The 12,538-nt window shown below is 39.5% G+C and overlaps 1 pseudogene; it reads left to right on the top strand.

The window, feature by feature from the left end:
* The first annotated feature begins 526 nt into the window (after positions 1–526).
* Positions 527–11,970, top strand: LOC121504915 (annotated as a pseudogene).
* The last annotated feature ends 568 nt before the right edge of the window (positions 11,971–12,538 follow it).

Genomic DNA, 12,538 nt, shown 5'->3' with positions numbered 1-12,538 from the left:
ACATTAATTTACAGTGAATTCTACCATACAGTGTTTTCAGACACTTACAGTTTCAATAGCATATCCAAAAATACCAGCAATGATGTTTCTGTTGCCCTGAGAAGTGTTACTTTATTTAGTTTTATTCATTTTAATTCTCATTTATTAGAACCATAAGAAACTTGACTTCACCCTACCCACAACAACTTTATACCTTCATATGGATTTGATTTGAGACATATCTCTGATGGATTCTGGCAGTTTATTGTTAAAGACTTGTGCATTATGCTAATGATTAAAAAATGATTCAGCATCATCTGATCTTATTGAATTTTAACTGGTGCTCCATTTAAAGCCATGTCATAAGGAATCTTATCCTGAAAACTGAAAATGAAAGTTTTTATTGAGCACTATAAAAAAGAAAGAGCATGCAGAGTGGTGGCATTTACAGCACGATGCTTGAGGTGTGAAGTGGACATACTTGTTTTCCTTCCCAGTGAAGTGGGGAGGGGGATGCTGCATTAAAAACAAACTCTTGAATTTAAGAATGTCGTTTACAATCAACAAACTCTTCAACAGAGGTGAGTTACTTTTATGCTTTTGTTGATCATATTTCCATGGCACAAATTTAAAAAGTAGGATGGTAACAGCTTGGTCTGTAGTGCTTTATCTGGAGAGTCAGGAGTCTTCTTCGTAGGCTGGTTGGGTTCAGGGCAGTGAGGGCCAGTGTACAGTAAACAGAGCATACAAGCTGTACTTGAGAGAGAGAGGCACCAAGAGTAGAATTACCCCTAACAACTTCATAACTCCTTGTTCTTTCTGCATCTCCCAACAGTTTTACTCTCAAACTAAGTTTGTGTGCTCCTTGACAATGATTCGTTCCTCTGCCCCAAAAAGTTCAGGAGATAAAAAAAATAGAAGGAAAAAAAGAGCAAAAAAACAAAGCTGGAATAAAAATGGAAATCTTCAGTAGAACATCAACCATAAAGAGCTTGAATCTATAAAAGTTATATAAAACTTTTATATAGTTATATAAAAGTCTGAGAGGTGATTACAGCTATCTTTTTCAACCTAAGAAGAAAGAAAAAAGGCTGAATAATTTATAAGAAGCAGACATTTTTGAAAAAGGGGAAACAGACATATCGTTTGAAAAGGCTCTTCTTTTAACGACCGCCTTCATAAGCAGGAAGTGCTGCGCCTTATGAAAAATACATGAGAAACTAAAGGCTGTAGGAGCTTACTTTGTCAGTGGAAAATTATTCTCAGCATGTGTCTGTGTTACAACAAGACTGATCCAGCAGAGCAGTTTTATGTTTATATGAGCCATGAAATTTCACTGCCATGCTATGACGGTGATGACAGTGATTAGCTTGATGATCGATGAAAGAAAGGTAGATGGAATTATTTTCAAAATGAACAGCTTGACTTTGTCTAACAAAATTGGCATTTTGCTCAGACAACTAACATATGTATATGGAGGATTTTAAAGGAGTGGTGTTCTACACTTAAAACCTCCTGTTGGAGCCTACAGGTGGATGGGGGGGGGTTTAAGAGCAGCACTGGCAAAGGCGGCATGGCAAGGGTGGCAGAGGAAGAAGAGGAAGCTTTGTGACAATGAATGAGAATGTGAATATGACATATGATGAATGTGATTGGTGTATCTCAAGTTGACTGAGTGCTTCGCTTTATTTATAGACCTCAAAGTGAGAATAATATTTCCCCTTTTCACATTTGTCTGTTAGCAACGTTCTCAATCCAACAGTCTGTGAATTGACAAGCTGAATCACATGTAACTACACTAGAAAGATTCGAGCTGTACTGGCTCAGTAAAACAGGATAAAAACCTCGTCTCATCCCTTTCAGTCAGATGCTGTCCATGTAGTCCTTGCTGTGGAGTAACGAAGAGAGCAAACACAACAAAGGTAAATGTCTTTGACAAAGATGCTAAATAGAAGTAAATCACCTCCAGCTCCAATGAGAACCTGATCATGAGAAGATTGATTCATTACATTTTATGTTTGTCATTCCATGAAGGAAACCAGTGATGACTCAGTAGTTGAACCACTCTGTGAGAAGGCAGCAGAGCGTCCACGTCCAGCATGGACTGCCAAGGCTGACTGTCATCACAGTGAAGCAAATGGTAAAGTTTAGCTTTGTTATTTGTAGAGTTGTTCTGATTCCCATAACAGTATCAGAAAAACGTCCGATACTGCTTAAAATGCAGGTATTGGTATCGGAAGGTACACAAGTTTATGCACCAATTAGATACCGTTTGATTTAACTTTATATTTTGCTTTGGTTAGCCATACTAAATTTTAGCGCTTATAGCCAGAAATCAATCCTTCTCTGCTGCCGGAAAACACTGCATGCATGTGCTACCGTATTAAGAGCAGTGAAGAAGAACCACAGGACCCACTGCAGCAGCAAAGCATGGTGGCTATGTGACATTTTTTCTCTGTGATCGTTAAATGCCTTCCAGACGGGCGCTGCTGTACTCACAGAGAAGTAACATGGCTTATCAAAAGTTAAATAACTTTTGAACCATAAATCGTTTCCTATTATTTGTTTGTCCTCTTAAAGCTAGCTGTTGTGCCTTCTTATTGATGCTATTGATGCCTTTGAATCCCTAGTGGCAGCATTTTAAGCGAGCCTGGAACTCATTGGACTTTTGGGGACTTTGATGATTAAATCCACACCAATCAACCCGATACTGAACGTCTTTAATTTTAATCCAATACCAATCATTTATTACTGCTAGCTTGAATGCTAACCATCATATTGTTTACCCTTTGTGAGGGTCTGTCAGCCAATGGCAGGCTGTTCCATAACCATGTCATGCTGCCCGAATAGAGCATAATGGAGAAAGTGGCAGAGAGCATGTGAGGAAGGCCCCTGTATTATTATTTTAATATTTGGCAGTAAAACTCAATAATCAGCAGAAAAACAACTTTAAGCTCACAGAGATGCTGTACATTAGGATTCATTTGTTGAGCCATGTTCTGAGTCAAATATAGGTCTAAAATAATTTGCTAGTCTGGACAACTAGTCCAGAAAGATCACACTGGGATCAGATCAGTATTCGATATCAGCTGATACCCAACACCTTGGTATCAGAATGATACTGGGAAGGAAAACAACGGTATCAGAACACCTCTCACTTATCAGGTAGAAAGTTTTCAAAATACAAGAACAATAAAATAATATCAGTTTTTATGAAGATTTCAGTGAAAACAAATGCCTTAATGAATCATCTGTTTTTCCACAGAGCCCTGCACTGCTATAAAGTTATCAGTCTTTAGTTACAGCATCGAGGAGGATTCCCAAGTAGAGAGGCATGCTGGTAAAGTGGAGAGCTACACCAAGATTCATGGGACAGAGGGAGAAGATGGACAGGAAACAAAGGACACACCAGGGCTGTACACCTTCATCCAGGAATCTGCAGAATTCAAGATAGACACCTCTGAGGCTGCTGTAACATCTGAACACAAAAGTAAGTAAATGAAATCAGTCCACAGACCTATTTGTTTGCCATAACTTTGAGAACAATTAACAATGGGTAATTATGTTTAATGAGGATAACAGTGATACATCCAAATGCAAACCCTGGGAAAGTGCTATAGGGTTCCTCTACCACCACCCTGAGAACTAGAGATGGGGATCTTTAATTTTGAATAATTTTGAAACATGCTGACCTCTCATGTCATAAAACAGCCTGTGTCCAGATTAGGAATAAATGTTCAATTATAATTAATTGTTTTTATCGTTATGAGAGGAATTTTTTTGATGAGAACTTGAGTTAAATACGACACAGGATTGATGTCCCGTTCAAACTTAAGTGATCAAGACCACAATTTCACTTCTTATTGACATAAAATTAAATCATACATAAATAAAAATAGTTGGTATTAGTTTGGCATTACAGATTGTAATAATGAGGGATTAAATCAGACGAGAGATTAAACTGAGTCACTCACCAAAACGAGATACTATGTCTGCGTTTGTGGCACAGTTACGCAGGGAAAACATTTGTCATCCTGAGCACAGCTGTTTTAATCCCACTCAGGAGAAGTTTCATTTTACACGGCAAAAAAACCTCTAAATGCCTTTATAGACTAGTTATTTAAACTCCTATCCATATCTCTGACCCTTCCTGTCCCATCAGTGATCTGTGATGTCTGCATTGTTTAAAGAATGAGTTGAGGAACAGCAGCGGAGACTCTCCAGCGACCAGCAACCTGGTACTGCTGGCACTAAACTCAGACAGAACCCAAGTGCTGGACCAAGTAAAACTCATTGATGCCAAGATAACGGTGGCAGTAACACAACATGTCAGTAAAGACGTGGCCACAGTGTTGTTGAAAAGCAAGGATTACAACCCCCCCCCCCCAATGATCCCACAGGAGAGTTTCTTACATAAGCTGTAAAGACACTTTCATGCTATGAACTTGTCAGAAACTAGGGATGGGTACCCAATTCCGGTACTGACCGAATTCCGTCAGTAATCCCGAGTACAGCTTCACATAAAATCAAATGGTACCATGTTTCTGTACCTAAATGCATCCTTGTGATTGCAAGAGAGTGGAAGACTAGTCAATTTTCCATGCCGGACATGAATGCAGTATTGCACCGCATGAGTAATGATGTTGGTAGCAGCTCACTGAATCAACAAAACAAGCATGGCTGATAGAAAGCGATCAAAGGTTGCAATATCTGTGACATAAATTTCAATGTTTACCACGGCAACACTTCTAGTTTGAGGAAGCAGTGTGATGATTGATTATTCAGATCGGCTCCCGCTGCTTCCTGCTTGACCCCCCCCCTCCAAGAACATTTCAGAACTCTCCACACACCATAAAAGACCAAGTATTTCACAGTTTATGTATTTTTTATTTATTACTGAAAAAAATTGAATAATGTCTTTTTCAAAATAAAACAGTCTGCTAACAATTTTATTAAAATCCAATAGAACAGTTTATTTTAATCACCAAACTAGTGTCATTTGGAGCTGAATTAAACGTTATACAGCTACTTAGACAACATTTCAAAATACTGCGATACATATCGTGTACTGAGACATAGCAAAAATATATCGCATTATAAATCTTAGGCCATATTGCCCAGCCCTACCACAGTCTAATCCCTACACTATCTAATCTGATTGATTTTCCATTGTTGTAAAGGAAAAATTAAACTGACAGTGCTGCTCTTTTCCCACTCTCTGGCTCTCGTCCTGCCTTCAATAAAAAAACATTTCCTTCAACATTTCAGCCTACAGGTAAAAACATCTTATCCCTGTCTCAGCTCGGACTGTCTACAACTCTTTAGCAGTAGTTGTCTAATCTCAGCATTCACTGTGCAACTGAAACATTTAGGCTATTACTCAAGACCAAAACTCAAGATTGATGTGCTCATGCTGTTGTCCACTTTTTTAGAAATACAATGCTGGAGATGAATTAGACATTTAGCCCATGATAGAGACAGTCTTTCTACATAACAACTAACGATTATTAATTTATTTAAGGCACAAGTAAGACATACAGTTCTTATTAAAAAAAAAAAGATACCGAACATGGGTATGGTCAAACTTTTTTGTGGGGTATATAAAGGCAAAATCAAAAGTTCTCAAAAACGGCCAAAATAGGCTCAGACCTCTAAGGGTTAACCGAGGCCTGTGAGGCCTGCAGGTCTTTGTATGTGTTTCTGGGTTCTGTTGTGACCTCTTGGATGAGTCGTCGTTGCACTCTTGGAGTCATTTGGTTTGCCGGAGCTGGCTGTTCCCAGTTTTCTCCATTTGTGGATAATGGCTCTGACCGTGGTTTCGCTGGAGTCCCAAAGCCCTGGAAATGGCTTTGTAACCTTTTTCAGACTGATGGATTTCAATCACTTTGTTTCTTATTTGTTCTTGAGGTTCCTTGGATCGTGGCATGATGCGTTTTTTTCTGACATCTTGTAGCCTACTTCGTTTTGTCTGACAGCTTCTATTTAAGTGATTTCTTCAGTCAACAAATCTGGCGATAATCAGGCCTGGGTGTGGCCAGTGAAATTGAGCTCAGCTTTCTAAGAACTATGGTTAATCACAGTTAACTCATGATTTAACAAGGGGGTCACATAGGGCCAGATAGGTTTGGATTTTTTTCCCTCTTAAAAAATAAAATAGTCATTCAGAAACTGCGTTTTCTGTTTACTTTGGTTGTCTTTGTGAGATATTAAAATTGGTTTGAGGATTCGAAACATTTAAGTGTGATAAATATGCACAAACATCAGGAATCAGAAAGGGTGCAAATACTTTTTCATGGCCCTGTAGTTACCCCAATAGTTTTGACCTGCTTCAGTACTTCTGTGTTTTACTTAAAAGGTAAAGAGAAAGAGACAGACTGCTGAGTGAGAGGTGCAGACTGTGTATATTTGTTAGCATGCATGTGTATGGGTATGAGTAGGAAACTGAAGGAAGTTTTACGTGAACATGCAAAATAAGACAATAGACAGAGAACATTCAGAGAAAATAATCTTGGCTAATTCCCGAGAAGAGAAATTCTCAATAGAGGATAACGGAGAATTTTCCTGAGTAGATTACGAATTTGAACAGCTATCACCACATATAGGGCTGAACAATTTTCAAAAATAATGTAATTGCAATTTTTTTTCTCCAAATATTGTCATTGCCATTTAATATGTGTTTATTATTGGGTTAATCTTATGTATTTTTCAACAAATTCAAGCAATAAATAATTCAATGAATAAGACCATGTGTATTAAAAACAATGAAATTGTTGCCAAAGCAATTAATCCATAGAGGCGTGAATCTGAATCTGAAGGTGCAACAAGCTTTAAGCTATAAAGGAGGCAGCTGGGGTGGAGGAGGTGAGGCTGGCTACCAGCTGATTGCAGGTGGGGTATGACTTTCGTGAAGTAACACTAGGCTTCATTAGTTTAAGATAGAATTAGCGAACTACTTTTGCTCATATTGCAAATGTGATGTCATTTGCTTTGTTTAAGGACATTATCATTTTATGTCGCTCATTTTGATTAAGAAAAACATACATAAAACACAAAAAGAGGATCTTGTAAACCATTAAAACAATGGACACTTGAATGTTGGTGAAATGTGTATAAAATCTCTGCTGGTGAAAAAAATTTGATTTATTAAACAGGTACTTTGACACATTTCAAGTTAAAGAAATATTGCAACTTTTGTGATTTGAAAATTGCAGCAGGCCATATTGTGATTTAAACTAATTTGCAGTAAATTGCCCAGCCCTAACCACATAGACAGAAAGTTAAGAGGACGGTTTGGATTGATTTTTATTAAACATTGTTTTTGACAGAGACACAACTGAAGAGCCTGTTGGAGGATCTGGGACTGGAGCATCACTTCAAGGAGAAGCTATCCCTGAGTGAAATACTCCAGATCAATAAGAAGTCCATCACTGATGAACCCACCAGCTGTAATTCAGATCTTCCATGGTATTTTCTAAAGAAACTGATGATGGTCAATGCGACAGCTAGGAATGTAGAGTTTACATCTGAATGTGAATCTGCCTGTGATGCTGAATCAGAAGGAACAGATTTAGATATTGATGATCTTTTTGGTGATCTGCAGTCAGGTGACAAGCTGAACCCTCTTGACATAATCACTGCTCTCTTTCTGTGTTCTGATGGTTTTGTACAACAAGAAATGGCCCTCAAAATGTCCATGTGTCAGTTTTCTGTGCCTCTGCTGCTTCCTAAGTGTGGCACAGAGCAGTGCACACTTATGCTTTGGGCCATGAGAGACATAGTGAAAAAGTACAGACCTTCATCACTTTCAGAATCCAAGGGCTTTATTGAAGACAGGATTGTTGTCTCTAAACTTCCAATGGTTTCTTTTGTGAGACTGGGTGAGTGCTCCTTGTCCAAGTCAAAGATCCTCAATGAGCTTCTGAGTAATCCTCAGCAGTACCATGATACATTTGTTCACCGTAACATGGAAAATGGTGATTGTCCAAGAAGAATATCTAATGGACTGACTGAAATCACCTGGTATCTACCTGGTGGGAACAAAAACATGGATGTTTTCAGTGAGCCAGTAGCTGTAGCTAACCTTCGTGGAGACATTGCTTCATTTGAGACACAGTTTTCTTTTCTGTGTCAGACATCTGCAGCGGTTTTTATGTTCTTTGACAACCTGGACCCTGATTGCAACCTGCTCACAAACCAAAACCACAAGGCACAGATCTTCCTGGTGGGAAACCATCAGAGCCAGCAATTCAATGTGGATGCTCTGAAGAAGGTGGCAAACAAGCTGAACCTGACAAAAAACAACATCCTTTTGAAGACCAAGCAAATGAACGATGCAGACTTTATCAAAAAACTACATAAAACAGTCAACAGTGTGGTGGAGAAGTCAAAGAAAAAGATGAACATTGAACAGATGGCTGACGTTGCCCATGAACTGGGAATCTGGGTTGATGAAGACTGTCCAGAGTGTCAGACAGCAAAGAAAAATGCAGATGCCATCACTGCACAAATTCAAGATATCCTGAAATACAAAGAAGATCAGCTACCATTGCAGGGAGAAATATGGAAGGAACTGACCAGCAATGAGAAGGAAATGATCCGGCTGAGAAAAGTTGGGTCAAAAAACATAGAAAAGTACAAAAGTGGTCTTCAGAAAAAGCAAAAACAACTTCGGGCACAGCAGAACTCTTCTGACATGTCTGATGCAATGACATGTTTCCTCAATGCAATAGAAAGACCAGGTATTGAGAGATATTATTTCCTGAAATGGATGAAGATGAACCTTGATAATCTGTCTCGAGAGAAACTGTCAGGCCTCAGAGAGGATTACAAAAACATAAACAAAAGTCCTGAAAACAAAGATGAAATTAAAAAAATCGCTGAAAAACTCTCCAACAGCTCACTTGGGATTGAACACTTCTTCCGTGAAATGGGTCAGATCTATGAAGCCTCAGTTTCTCTCCCAGAAACAAACCCATCATGTCAACAGTTAGCTCATCTGCCCAAACTGTTTGCAGGGTTGTTGCTTGATGGATTTCCTCTTGAGCTTGTAGATGGTGATGCTTCAAACATTCCTCTCAGATGGGTAACTGATGTTCTGACTCAGCTCAATGACTTGGTGTCTCCTAAGAGCAAGATACTGGTGGTCACAGTTCTTGGAGTTCAGAGTACAGGGAAGTCTACTCTCCTCAACACCATGTTTGGAGTACAGTTTTCAGTCAGCAGTGGTCGATGCACCAGAGGTGCCTTCATGTTGCTCATCAAAGTCAGTGAAGACATCAAACAAGAACTCAAGTGTGACTTCTTGGTGATCATTGACACTGAGGGCTTAAAGTCACCAGAGCTTTCAAAACTAGACAACAGCTATGAGCATGACAATGAGCTAGCAACACTTGTTGTGGGGTTGAGTGACATCACTATCATCAACATTGCAATGGAGAATTCCACAGAATTGAAGGACATCCTGCAGATAGTTGTGCACGCCTTTATCAGAATAAAATCTGTGGGCAAAAAACGCAGATGTCAGTTTGTTCACCAGAACGTGGCAGATGTATCAGCCCCTGAGAAGAACTTACGAGAAAGAGAACTGCTCCTGGAACAGTTAAATGAGATGAACCAGGCAGCCGCCAGAATGGAGAACAAGGAGGAGTACAAGAGCTTCACTGATGTGATGGAGTACAGTCCAGACACTGGGAACTGCTACGTCCCAGGACTCTGGAATGGGAGCCCACCAATGGCACCAGTTAATGCAGGGTACAGTGAGGTCACTTATGAGCTCAAGAAAAACATCCTTAAAGTCCTGGGAAATTGTGAGTCTTCTTCCAACAATCTCCTGGAGTTTACAGAGTGGATAACAAGCCTGTGGAACTCTGTCAAACATGAGAACTTCATCTTCAGCTTCAGAAACAGCCTGGTGGCTGAGGCATACATGAGACTCTGCACAGAATTCAATAAATGGGAATGGGAGTTCAGAAAAGACATGTACTCATGGACAAAAACAGCAGAGACTAAGATTTCTAACTTTGGCAGAGTGAAATCAGAGGTTTTTGACCTTGAACAACTACTCACTGCGTTGAGAAGTGAAGCATGCACAGTGCTGTCTGAATGGGAGACAAAACTTCTTGAAAATCTGAAGATGTACTTCAAGCAAACTGAGGGTCATGTCAATCTTGTTGAAGCATACAGAGAGGACTTTGCCAACAGTGCAAGGAGCCTTCGTCAAGAAATGGAAAGCTCTGTATACAACCAACTCACAGTTGCAGCAGACACCAGAAAGGGAATGACAGATCTTGACAGAATCAAGGTGAACCACACAAAAGAATTAGTAGAGGGAGTGAGAGCACTGATCGAAGAATGCAGAAAGAGAAAATTGGACATGACAGACAAAAAGCTGGATGAAGAATTTGACAAAATGTGGAATAAAATGTTGAAGGAACCAAGCCTTTATAAACAAGAGACCATGGATATCATTGGAAATGTAGTCCACTACCTAAGAGAAAATCTAAAACACAAGGGGAGTCGAGCATGTGAATTGTTGAGTAAAAAACAGCAAAGGGAATCAGGATTGATTTCTTTCAAATGGTCAGCTAAAGGGGGCTTCTTTAAGTGGCTCGGCAAAATTTTCAGACCTGAAGATGAAATGGTGCTACAAAGAGTAGCTGACGGCATTATTAACGACTGCACACAGTTTGTGAAAGAAAAGGTGGAAAGAAAGAACAACTACCACAATACTTTCATCCAGGAGATCCTTCATATTATTGACAAGGAACTGAAAAGCCACGAGAATTTGAAGATAGAGATCGACTTTGAGGTTTCTCTGAAACAGCACATCTGTGCAAATGCAGCCAGAGAGTTTCAGAAAATGCATGATGATTTCATTCAAATGAATGATCCCTCCAGATGTCTCAATCAAAATAAAGAGAGGTTCTGTGCTAACTTCAAGGATGAGTTCTATGAACTAAACCAGAGCCAGAAGGAGGCAGAAGAGTTCACAGAGCACTGCCTGAGACCGGCTGTTGAAGACTTTATCAACTGTTCATTGGGTCCTGATATCACTGGAGAAATGATGACAAAGTTCCAGTTCAGCACACGAATGTTCTTCCAGCACTCAGTCTTACTGGATCTGCTTTCAAAGGACAACTTTGACCACTACCTGAAATACATCTGCTCATATAGGCAGTTTGTTAAGAAATGGATCCATGATGAAATGTTCAAACTCATGGCCAGTGAGTCTGCTTTAATATCTGAGTGTGAGGAGCGGCATCTCAGGTCAAGTATCAGGAGAATAATGATGTGATACACACAACTCAAGCAAAGAAAAGTGACAACCTGCAGGAAGTGATTCAGGATATCCGTCAGGAACTCGGTGATAAACTGGTCATTTCTGAGGATGCTCTCGGTCCTTTCATGATCCTGAACAACGTCAACCAGGAACAGTTTGTTCAGTGGCTCACTGTGTGTGTGAAGGACATGGAAGAAGCTCTTAGAGAGCAGTTTAAAAAGACTAAAATCAAAACCAAGCTATCCAATTTTCATGTAAAGCCTGAGAATGAGCTTTTCAAAAGAGTCATTGGATGTGGTAAACAGTGTCCATTCTGCTCAGCTCCCTGTGAGATGGGGGGAACTGAGCACAAAGAGCACCAAACTTCAATGCACTGTCCAGATGGTCTGGGCAGATACAGATGGACACATACAAATAAACTCAGCACTGACATATGCACTTCAATGGTGTGCAGTGACATTTCATTTCGCTGTGAAGACACAAATAATGAACCACACCCTTACAAAGAGTACACTCAGATTTACTCTGACTGGCTGATTGCTCCAGATACCAGCCTTCAGGCTTCAGACTACTGGAAATATGTACTAACCAGATTCAACAGAGAGTTTGCTGATGCATACAATGCAAGGCTGGCTGAAATTCCAGACACTTGGAAAATCATCACACAAGAAAATGCAAAAGAGAGTCTGAAAATGTCATTCAATGTCAAATGAGACAGTATAAACAATTCCCCTCTCTTACATCCTGTGTATCGAGATAAACATCCTCCTTTTCATGGATTTTGAGACTTCTATGTGAAAGTGGAGGAAAGTCATGTACACGGTTGTGTTCTTTATGGGGAAAGGAAGCTAAAATAGAAGTCATCACCAAGGCTAACAGTAAAGAAATATAAAAACAACCTTACAGTAGTACTGAATCTTTGTCACATTGTTTTAGTTGATCAGGACTATCTTGGCATCCAAGCACATGTGAAGATGCAAAACAATCATGCTATGGAGACTCAGCTTATTTGAATACAGGATTTTGTGTGACTAATATTACTGCAATATGGCAGATGAAAAGATTGACCATCTTGATGAATGCAATGAGGTAACAAAAAAACATTCTTCTATGACAGGGGTCCTTGATTAGTTTTTCCTGGGGGCCAACATTTTTCAAGGACAGAAAGCCAAGGGCCAGACATGATTTCTTGGATGTTCATATATATATATATATATATATATACCCATACCCTCACTCAGAGTATGGCTTAATCAGCTACACTGTAGACAGAGGATTTAT

The sequence above is a fragment of the Cheilinus undulatus genome, linkage group 22 (genome assembly GCF_018320785.1).
Source record: "Cheilinus undulatus linkage group 22, ASM1832078v1, whole genome shotgun sequence".
Classification (NCBI taxonomy): Eukaryota; Metazoa; Chordata; class Actinopteri; order Labriformes; family Labridae; genus Cheilinus; species Cheilinus undulatus.
The sequence above is the reverse complement of the archived record's forward strand: the minus strand, read 5'-3'. Positions and strand labels throughout refer to the sequence as shown.